This window comes from Miscanthus floridulus, chromosome 7, assembly GCF_019320115.1.
Source record: "Miscanthus floridulus cultivar M001 chromosome 7, ASM1932011v1, whole genome shotgun sequence".
Classification (NCBI taxonomy): domain Eukaryota; kingdom Viridiplantae; phylum Streptophyta; class Magnoliopsida; order Poales; family Poaceae; genus Miscanthus; species Miscanthus floridulus.
In genome coordinates, this window is record NC_089586.1 from 76392540 (window position 1) to 76404343 (window position 11804).

The window sequence follows — 11804 nt, forward strand, 5'->3', positions numbered from 1 at the left end:
CGGGTCGCTGTACCTTGAGCTGGTGTCCCGGCTCCTCCCTTTCGATGACCAGGGTGGCACTCACCACATGGTTGCTTGCCGTGACATAAAGAAGGAGGGGTTCTCCCCGTTTGGGAGCGACGAGGATTGGGGCCAACGTCAGGGACACTTTGAGGCTTTCTAGAGCCTGCTAGGCTTCCTTAGTCCAAACAAAGGCGTCCGTCTTTTTGAGGAGCTTGTAGAGTGGAATCCCCCATTCGCCTAGCCAGGAGATGAAGCGGCTCAGGGTAGCCAGACAGCCAGTGAGCCTTTGTACACCCTTGATATTGCGTATGGGGCCCATGTTGGAGATGTCCGTGATCTTTTTGGGGTTGGCCTCGATGTCGTGCTTGGACATGATGTATCCAAGCAGCTTCCCCTTTAGAACCCCGAAAACACATTTGTCGGGATTCAGCTTGATGTTGAACCTTCGGAGGTTTGCGAATGTCGTGGCCAAGTTTGCGATCAGGTCACAAGCTTGAGCTATTTTGACCACTATGTCATCAACATAGACGGTGATTGTTGGTTTTAGCTGCTCGGCTTGATCAGGCTGATCGAGCGGGTCGATTTGGTCGGTGAAGCATTGCTGCATGCACCTTTGGTAGGTGGTGCTAGCGTTCTTTAGGCCAAAAGGCATGGTCACATAGCAGTACGAATCATACGGGGTGATGAATGAGGTTGTGAGCTGATAGGATTCTTTCATCGTGATTTGGTGATAGCCTGAGTAGGCATCCAGAAAGGATAGGATCTCACAACCCGAGGTGAAGTCGACTATCTGGTCTATGCGTGGCAAAGGAAAGTGATCCTTTGGACACGCTTTGTTGAGGCCAGTATAATCAATGCACATTCTCCATTTCCCAGTCTTGTTTTTAACAAGAACGGGATTGGCAAGCCAGTCAGAGTGGAATACCTCCCTGATGAATCCTACTGCTAGGAGTTTGGCGATCTCTTCGCCTATCGCCCTACATCTCTCATCGTTGAAGCGATGCAGGCACTGCTTGGCGGGCTTTGAGCCCGAGATGAGACATAGTGCGTGCTCAGCAACCGCCTACGGTGTGCCCAGCATGTCAGAAGGCTGCCATGCGAAGACATCACGATTGGTGCACAGGAAGTCGATGAGCTCGCATTCCTATTTGGCCAGGAGCTGGGTCCTGATGCGCACTGTCTTGGTTGGGTCGGTGGGGTCGACACTCACCGCCTTGGTTTCCTCGAGTGGGCGGAAGGCCATCAAGGAGGTTAGTTTGTTGCAGTCTGGGACTGCTGGGGTTAACAACACCCCAAGCCGCGGGAGCTCAGATGAGTTGACGACCGTGGTGGCAAGCTTGAAATGCTCGTGGTTGCACATGAAGGCGTGTGAGAAGGCACTGCTCATAGTGATGATGCCATTTGGTCCCAGCATCTTTAGCTTGAGGTAGGTGTAGTTGAGGATCGCCATGAATTTGGCGTAGCATGGACGCCCCAAGATAGCGTGGTAGGACCCTGGAAAGTCCACCACTTCAAAGGTGAGGACCTCCGAGCGAAAGTTGGCTCGTTTGCCAAATGTGACGGGCAGATCGATCTACCCAAGTGGGTATGCCTACGCTCCCGGGATCACCCCATGGAAGGGAGAACCCGCTAGGCAGAGTTTCGACTGGGGAATGCACATGGCGTCAAGGGTGTCGACATAGAGAATGTTGAGGCCGCTGCCTCCATCCATCAGCACCTTGGTGAGGCGCTTCTTGCAGATGATAGGGTCGACGATGAGCAGGTAGCGTCCCAGTCTTGCGACATGGGAGGGATGGTCCCTCTGATCAAAGGTGATCGGAGATTCCAACCAGCTGAGGAAGGAGGGGACTGCCGTCTTGGCGGTGTATGCCTCCCTGTAGCGCACCTTGTGCTGATGTTTTGTTCAGATGGCGTCAGACCCACCGAAGATCATGATGCACTCCTTAGGTTTGGGGAAGCCGTCTCCATCCTTGCCTATCACGCCTCCTTTCTTGGCTACCGCCCCTTTGTCATCTCCCTCCTTTGGCCCGCCGGCCTGTCGGAGGAAACATTTGAGGAGCTTGCAGTCCTTGTAGAGGTGTTTGACGGGGTAGGCGTGGTTGATGCCCGAACTATCCATGAGTTTGTTGAAGTGGTCAGGCAGCCCCTATTGGGGCTGCTTGCCCATGCGATTAGCCACGGCGACCATCATGGTGTTGTCCGATCGGCGCCAATTCTTTTTGTTCTTCTTGCCCCTCTATGTGGAGGGGCCCTCGTCTTGGTCTGCGTGCTTGGCCTTGCCTTTGTCCTGGCCTCCGCTGAAGACCACTCAGACTGCCTCCTCGCTAGAGGCATGGTTAGTGGTGACATCGAGCAGGTCATGGGTGGTATGGGGTTTTAGGCAGCCAAGCTTGTGGATCAGGGACTCACAGTTCGTCTCGGAGAGGAATGCGCTGATGATGTCTGCGTCGACGACATTAGGGAGGAAGTTGCATCATTGGGAGAACCTACGGATGTAATCCCATAGGGACTCGCTGGACTCCTACTGGCAGCTCTTAAGGTCCTAGAAGTTTCTAGGGCGAACATACATCCCCTAGAAATTTCCAACGAAGACCCTCTTGAGGTCCGCCCAGTCGCAGATGCTGTCATGTGGGAGGAATTCAAGCTATGCTCGAACATGTTCCCCCACGCAAATGGGAAGATACTGAATGATGAAATCATCATCATCCACTCCTCTAGCCCGACAGGGTAGCCAGAAGTGTTCGAGCCAAATGCCTGGGTTTGTCTCCCCGATGTATTTGGTGATGTTGGTGGGTGGTCAGAAACGCTGTGAGAATGGTGCTCTCCAGATACGCCGGCTGAAGGCCCATGGTCCTGGGCCCTCAGGGCTGAGAATCTAGTCGTCTAGCCGGCGACCACGCCTAGGGCATGTTTCACCGCTCCCCTCAATGGTTCGGCTAGGATCCGTGTTGCCTGCTCTTACCGCCGCATGGTGGACATCATCATCGTGTTGGGCGCAATGCCGGTTGCTGACGATGCTACAAGCATCCTGGTGCAGATTGGGCCACTCATGTACCGGCGGTCGATGTGGAGCAAGCGCCAGGTCAAACCATGGTGCGGCTGCCCCCCGAGCCGCGCCTGATGGTTGTAGCGGCGAGCGAATGGAGTGATTCGTCTAGCGCGTCTCCGTTCCCTCGGTGGGGAGAGGGCTCATGTCGGAGTCACGACATGGAGCTTTCCACCTGTTGAACAATGGCAGCTTCTACTAGAACCCAGAGGTTCCGGTAGACTACCCGCTCCTAGGGGTCAACGGGCTCGGGAACACCGCGCAGAAGCATTGCCGTAGCAGTGATGTTCTGGCCAGCCCGATCAAATTGTGGGAGATCGTTCCCCTCATTCATGATGTTGTGTTGGACCTAACGGGCATGACCCCGGGCGCCACCCGCTGGGCCATGCGCATGGGGCACAACGTGTTGTATCGACTATGCCGACGCAAGCGACGGCTGGTTCTACTGCTGTTGTCGTAATTGCTCAGCGTGCGCTTGTACGGACGCGAGGGCCCCCGCATGCAGGTCTAGAGGGGTGTGAGTATGTGTAGACTCCACAACCACCGGCGGCTATCCTAGAGCATCCGCCATAGCGCACTCCCAGGACAGACGGTGGCGGGGTGCCACGTTGCTAATGCTGGAACCGTCGCTCTCGCCCTCATCATCTGGGAGTTCGTGGAAAGCGGCAGGAGCATAGCCTGCCATTCCCATGAATTCGGATGCGAGTGGGGATGTCGCCAGCATCCTTCGGAGCCCCCGAGCGTATGCATCCACGAAGGATGCAAGGCCATAGGGGAACTGATCGAATGGTGTTTGTGGCGTGGGCGATACGGTCCCTCAGGATGATCGGTGGGAGATAGTAAATAACAGTACACATATTACTTACAGTGGGGTTTGAGCAGAGAGTTTGCTTGGAATGAAGCACAAATGTCGCGTCATCGAAGTCGTGCGTCCTAAAGTTGATGGAGGGCGCCCCTCCAATGGGTGTCGGGACGTGAGCCTCCTCGCGGAGGTGTAGTGCGCCTATCCGGTCGGCGACGAAGTCTAGGCTTCTGAAGAGGAAGGCCTAGGATGGCTCAAAGATGGGTGGAGCCCACATCCCAACAGGTGAGAGTGCGGGAAACTCCAGCGAGCCAAAGCGAATCGTATCGCCCAAGCCCGCTGCGGCGAGGGTGGCGGAAAAGTGGGCCATATGATGACCAAAAAGTGTTGAACGTACAGTGTCTCCCCTCGGACGGCGCCAACTGTTCATCTACAGTGATCTGGGTCTACGTGCGCGTCGGATGAACAGTGATTCGCGATGTGACACCCCTCAAATTTATAGTCTTTTATAGATATAGATTCCAACAACTAAAGCTATATAATAAATATTCCATCTAAAATTTTGTAGTGTCTTTTTTTCCATGTTAGTGATTTGCATTTAAACCATCAATAGATGAGTTTGTAAGTTTGTGGTCTACTAATTGTTTCTTCTAGGGGCTCAATATGATTTTCTTCAGCGAAGCTAAGACTAGATAACGAGCTGGCTCGGCTCGGCTCGTTTTGGCTCGTTAAGATAACGAGCTCGGCTCGGCTCGTTATCCTAACGAGCCAGAAAGCTAGCTCGGCTCGGCTCGTTAAAAGCTCGAGCTAGCTCGTTAAGCTCGTGAGCCAGGTATAAAAATACATAAAATATAATATTTGTATTTATCTAAAGTTTGAGAATAATAATAATATAAAAGAAATACATTTAGATCAGTTATCAGTCAATTTATAGGGTCTAGACCAGTTACCAGTCAATTGTAAAGTGCAAGACATGAAGTAATACAAAAACTAATATAAGTTTTGATACTTTTTTTTTCTGGAAGCTTGGCTCGTTTAGCTCGCGAGCGGCTCGCGAGCTGGCTCGAGTTGGCTCGTTATAGCTAACGAGCTAAAATCTTGGCTCGGCTCGGCTCGTTATCATAACAAGCCAAGCCGAGCCGAGTCGAGCCAGCCATGAGCCGAGCGAGCTAACGAGCTTTGAGTTTTTCGTCCAGCCTTAAACGAAGCATAGAGGAGGCATAGTGGATGTATAAGACATTGAGTTGTTTTTGTAACTTCCATGATTCATTCCTTTGGTATTTTCTTCTTCACACTGTTGATGTGGACTCTAAGAAAAAGAGGTCGTTTGTGACTTCTAGACGTCGAAAGGTTTGAGGCTCTGGTTATTAGTGGTATAAATAATATGCCCTTGATAACACTGAGTAGTGGAAGAGAAGTTGATTTGAAGAGACTGCAAAGTGAGATGATTACAAAATGCCACATAAATATCTAATAACTAAAATTTTTGTGTAATTTGTAAGTATGACTCTATTGTTCTATGACGCTGTGAATTGTAGTTGGTACTTGTAACACCCACAAATTAGCCTTTTTTGAAATAGAGTTAAAATGATTTAAGTTGGAATTTTTGTGCTCATAAAATATAGGAAAATAAAAATTTTCATTAAAATAAAATACATCATAAGGTAGCAACATGTTTGAGCACATATGCCATTGCATTTGATTTTATTGGTTGAGTGGTTGAAAAGTCAAAATAGTTAAAATGCTTTTGAAATGAAATTAAAAATGGCTTTGAAATAAAAGAAAAGAAGCAAAAGAAAATTAGAAAAATAAAAGTATTATTAAAGTTGTAAAGTTTATCTTGGGAAGCCTAACAAAATTGTTCAATTTTATTTGAATAGGAAAGTATATTTGAAACTATACTTGAATTTGATTTGAATTTAGCTTAGAATTGAAAACTAGAAATAGAAAAGAATTTGATTTGGAAAAAAAAAATCTTCCTTCCCACCTTTTCAGCCCAGCCAGGAATCGGCCTAGCCGCCCCTCCTTTCCCCTCCTTCCCGGCCTCTGCCCAGCTCGTCGCATGGCCTGCTCCGCGTAGCCCGCTCGGCCTGCTCTGCTCGGCCGTTGTCCACGCCTCCCTTTTTCCCTTCCAGCTCCGCACCGGCCCATCGCTCGGCGGCCCACCGCTCCACGCCCGCCCATCGCGTCGCCCACGCGCGAACCTGCTGCATCGCCCGCACGGCCCAGCTGGTGCCCCGGACCGCTCGATCAGACACCCACACGCCGCCCCTTCTGCCTCACTGCCCCGCGGGTCTCGCCCGTCAGCGCCGCGCCCACTTCCCCATAACTTTCTTCCCCGCGCGTCAGCATTCCCTTTCCTTCTTTTCCCCTGCTTCCTTCCTTTCTTCCTCGCCGGCAATGGCGCTGCAACTATAGCAAGCCGCCGCCGCCTAGCATGCAGGGAAGGCGACCGAATCACCGTGCCCCCGCTCCCCTTCCTTTTACCGCAAGCGCCTACCGCCTATAAAGCACGGAACCGAGCGCTCCTTCTCCCCTTTCCTCTGTCTGCGCTCATGCTCGCCAATGCCACCGTGATTCCTCGTTCCGGTGCCTCGAACCTCGTCGCTGATGCGCCTCGGAGCTCCACCACGACCCAACGCATCCGTAGGTGCCTTCCCTTCTCGGTTTTGGCCTTGATTTACCTGGATTTCCTCTCACCCGCGCTCCACTCCTCTCTCCAGCCGCCGCCGTCGACGAACCACCGCTTCGAAGCCTCCCCGGACGCCGTGCTCCGTTTCAATCGAATCATGGTGAGCTTAGCCATCTTCCCATGCCTTTTGTTCATCGCTTTGTGCCCTAGAGCACCGTAGCAGCGAGCACCCGAGCCGCCGATCATGGCGCCACCGCGGACCATTGCCCCGACATGCTCCCCGTCCCCGTTTTGGTACCCTAGCAACTTCGCGAGCCCCTGTAGTCCATTTTCGTGTATTTGGTTTCGATCAGGATGGTTTGGAACACTGTACTGGTGTTCGCTGCCGTGCTTGCCACGCCGCCGGCCATGGCGGGCTCACTGGTGATGTCGTGCCACCATCGGAGTTCATCCCGAGCATCCCACACCGTCGGATTCACATGAACGGCCAACATTAGATCTACCGGTTGGTTAAGTAATCGGTCCACCACGGACTCGTGGACGTGGTCCACGGCGCCAGCGCACCGCGTCCACCGCACGCGTGGCACACGGTGCCAATAACATGCTGCCACGTGGCTGCCCAGTCAGCAGCCACAGTCAACCCAGCAGTCAAGCCACGCACGTTTTGCAGATTAGCCCCCATATTTCCAAGTAATCAACCCGCAGTCCATAACAGTTTAAAATAAATACATTTCAGTCCTATTTTTATTCACTTTAGACCCTGTGATTTCTAGAATTAGTACCCGCAGTCCAGCAGCCATGTAATTTTAGATTTTAATTGTTTAAATTCAAAAATAAGTTTAGTTTATTTACTGAAATGTCATTACACCTTATTTCATGCGTAACTTTTGCGTTTTAAGTCCAATTTGACCCGTTCGAATTGCGTTAGGATCGTATTTACGTTTTCTACATGTTTATACAACTGTTAGACCTATTTCCAATATTTCAAATTCATGGGTAGATTTAATTTATTATTTAACTAAAGGAAAACTTGTTTAAATCATAACTTATTTATTTTAACTCCAAAATAGTCCGTTCAAGTTGCGTTGGATTCATAACGACGAGATCTATGCGTTAGTAATAGTGTTTACTATATTGTTATTTCTGAAATAACATGGTTTAGATCATATCTTGATTAATGATTATGCAACTGGGTTTTATACATAAAATATGATTTATTTTACTTTTGTTTTATAATTTAAATCTAAAATTGACTTAATGTAATCTATATTATTTATAAATATCTTTTATATATGAATTCATATAGTTAACATAAATGAAGCCTATAGTCTTCTTTTCCACGTATTAAGCAAATCTCTCGATAGTTATAACTTTTCAACCGTAGTTTCGATTAGCGTGCCTCTCGCAACTGTGTGTTCGTAGCGATGCGTAGAATTGTATTTCAATTTCTTTTACTTATTTTTCTATGATTGGTGTATTGTTCTAATATAGATGCAATTGTATGCTATGCATGTATGTGTATGGATGTTTGTGTGGTGTTCTATGATTACGTTCAGTCGGTGAGATATACGTGGTGATCCAGAAGAAGAAGGACGTTGAAGATTAAAGCTTACCGAAGGATCGATGTGTAAGGCAAGTATAGCATGGGACCATCATTGTTACCTATTCACATTTAATCACTTAATTCATATTGTATGTGTCTACCTTGTTGCCAATAAGGATATCCTAGATATTTGATATCTTGTACCTTGATACCATTGGGATATTGCATTGGGTAGTTTTTGCTAGTGCTTAATCAAAACCATGATCTTATAACTTGACTAATGGTATATGCAATAAACATTAAAACATGACTTTTTAGTAACATGGAAACAGGGGGCTAGAGTGTTTAGCTACTTTCTAAATACTTCAGATTCCTCTCCCTAAGGACTTATCTGTAAGCGATCATCCGGGACTTACAGTACAGCTGTGAGGGTGTAAGGAAAATGGACCCTTGGCCCATTTACTTTGGATTTTGGTGTTTGATGACTAACACAACCAAATTGGACTAATGAATTTGCAAGTGATTGTTTTGTAGTTCAATAGGGTGCAAGACGTAACTTGGACGAAGGCGACGTGATGATCTGATGATCAACACCTCAAGCAAGACCTTAAGAGCACAAGAGAAGACCCAAGAGATCAAGCAAAGTCCAAGCATGAAGATTGGAACCAAGCCGTACGCAAGATCGTGAAGAAACGAGCTCGTAGAGGCGACCGGACGCTGGTGGCTCGGCAGTCGGGACGACTGGACGCTGGACCAGTGGCTCTGCAGTCGGGGCGACCGGACGCTGGACCGACTCTGCAGTCGGAACAACCAGACGCGAGCGGTGAAACCGACCGGACGCAGGGAAGCAGTGTCCGATCGAGTACAGAGAGGTTCCAGAGCGGCAAATCTACGACCGGACGCGTCTGGTGGCAAGCGACCGGACGCTGGCCAGCTCCGATCAGCATATTACCGGCTTAATGGTCGGGACGACCGGACGCGTCTGGTCAGGACAATTCAGTGTTCGGTCAATAGCAGAATTGTGGGAGTTCGACCCCAACGGCTACTTTCTTAGTGGGGTTTATAAATACAACCCCCAACCGGCCATTTGAGAGGGGTGGAGCTGAGGAAACATACCAAGGGTGTTGATATACCATTTTAGTGATCTCCACTTTCATAGTGCTTAGTGATTCATCAGGTGATTAGCGTAGGTGCTTTGCGAAGTGCTTAGGTTGATTAGACCACCGCTTATGCGCTTGCTCTAGGTTTAGGCCTAGTGTTTAGTGAGGTTTGCATACCTCTTACCACTTGGTGCTTGCGAGCAGCATTGTTGTACATCGAAGGGGCTTGAAGTCTTGCCAGATCACACCAACTGCGTTTGTGGTGTGGCTGCCACCGTATACCTGAGGGAACAAGGCCCGTGGCATTTTGGCCGAAAGCTTGATAGTGAAGACGGCGGGGAGCATCCGGGAGAGGCTTGCCGGAAGGCACATCGGAGACCCACTTGCGCGTGGGGAAGGCCCGAGGCTATCCACAGAGTTACCCGATCGGGAGCTTGGCCCTTGCGAAGGATTCCTTGCGAGGGGCTCCAACAAGGACTAGGGGGAAGCTTGCGCGCTTCTCGATACCTCGGTAAAAATATTAGAGTCATCGATGGGAGTTTGCATATCTCTACCTTGCTCTTTAGCTTCCGCATTTACATTGCTTACATTACTTGTTTTGCGGTAGAGATAGCAACTCACTAGCAAAACCGTAGTTGCACATTTAGATAGTTTATCTATTGCGTAGGTTTTGCTAGGGTTAGAAAAAGAGGCCATAGTTTAGAGTTTGAGTTTTTAAGTTACCTAATTCACCCCCCCTCTTAGGCATCATGGTCCCTTCAATTGGTATCAGAGCCGGTTGGCTTAATTTAGACCTTTGGCTTAACCGCCGTTGAGCCGACGCTATTTAGAGTGGTTGGGATGGATACCGCTAGGCCTTCGCACTTTGACGACACTAACTTCCCATACTATAAAGCTAGAATGGCTTGCCACCTTGAGGCGGTTGATTTGGGTGTATGGAGAGTCACTCGTGACGGAATGAAACCCATCAAGAATCTCGAAAAACCCACAAAGAGTGATGAAAAAGAAATGCATTTTAATGCTAGAGCTAAGAATTGCTTGTTTGAATCAATTAGCATGGATGTGTTTAACCAAGTGTTCACCTTAAATACAGCACATGAAATTTGGTTAAAACTCCAAGAGCTCCATGACGGCACAAGTAATGTCCATGAGCAAAAACATTGTCTAGCTAAGCAAAATTATGATTCCTTTGCTATGAATGATGATGAGCTTGTTCGTGATATGTATTCTCGATTGAATCTAATTATCAATGAGCTCCATTCAATAGGATTATTAAAGCTAGATGATGCGGACATCATGAGGAAGATCATCTCCGTTCTACCACAAAAGAAATATGCAAGTATCATCACCATCCTTCACAACATGGAGAACTTGAGCACCATGACCCTGGGCATTGTCATTGGCAAGCTAGTGGCATTTGAAATGTCACGTAAGATGGGTCAAGGAGAAGCATCTTCATCAAGCAAAGGCAAAGCTCTCGCTTGTAGCAAGAAGAAAAAGATGAAGGGCAAGAAAGTTGAGTCAAGCTCAAGCTCAAGCTCCTCAAGTGAAGAAGAAGAAGATGATGATGATGATGATGATGAACAAGAATCAAGTGATGATGATAAATCTTCCTCCTCCACCTCCGACCTTGATGAAGAATCAATCAAACTTATCAAAAAGGTGGAGAAGATGATCGTAAGGCTCAATGTCAAGGGTGCGCCCATCCAAATTCAAGACCTCATTTTCACTAATCAAAGAAACGAGCAAAGAAAGAGAGGATGCTATGGATGCAGCGAGTTGGGACACTTTGTGGAAGTTTGTCCAAACAAGCCCACACCCAAGACAAAGAAGAAGGCATGCAAGAACCAAGCCCTCACATCAATAAGATCATGGGATGATTCTTCAAGTGAAGAAGAACCCCATCACAAGAGGCGAGGCTACAAGCACTCATCATCAAGCTCTTCTCGTGTGTGCCTTATGGCATGAGGTAATGAAAGCTCTTCCTCTAGTGAGAGTGATAGTGATGATGATATGCCTTCTTATCATGAACTTGTGCAAGAAAATCTTAATTATGCTAAAGCTTGCACTAGTCAACACAAGAAGCTCAAAAGTTTAAAAGAAAAGCTAGATAGTTCACAAAAAGCATACAAAACCTTGCTTGAACAATATGAGAACTTTGCTAATCTCAATGTTGAACTATATACTAAAATTGAGAAACTTGAGGCTAGTGCAACAACAAATGCATGCACAATCAATGATGAGCAACTCTTAAAGAAAAATGAAAAATTAAAAGAAAAGTTAGCTAGCTCACAAGAAGCATATAATAGTTTGCTTGCTAAAATGGAAACCATGTGCAAACATTGTGATGAGCTAACTAATAAAGTTGCTAATCTTGAAGCCATTAGCACAACCCCCACCAAGGCATCTAAAAAGAAAAGTTCTATCTTTAACATGTCTAAAAAGGATGCCTCTACTTCTTGTAATGATTTATGTTTAGACTCACCTTTGTGCAACCAAGTTTGTGTTGAGAAAGTTGTTGTAGACACATGCACACAAGAGGTTGCAAAGGAGAATGAGCAACTCAAGCAAGAAGTAGCTCGGCTCACCAAGGACTTGACTCAAGTGAAAGGCAAGGCGAAGCAAACCCAACTTCATCAAGATAACACCATCAAGGGAGTGAAGAAGCTTGACGAAGG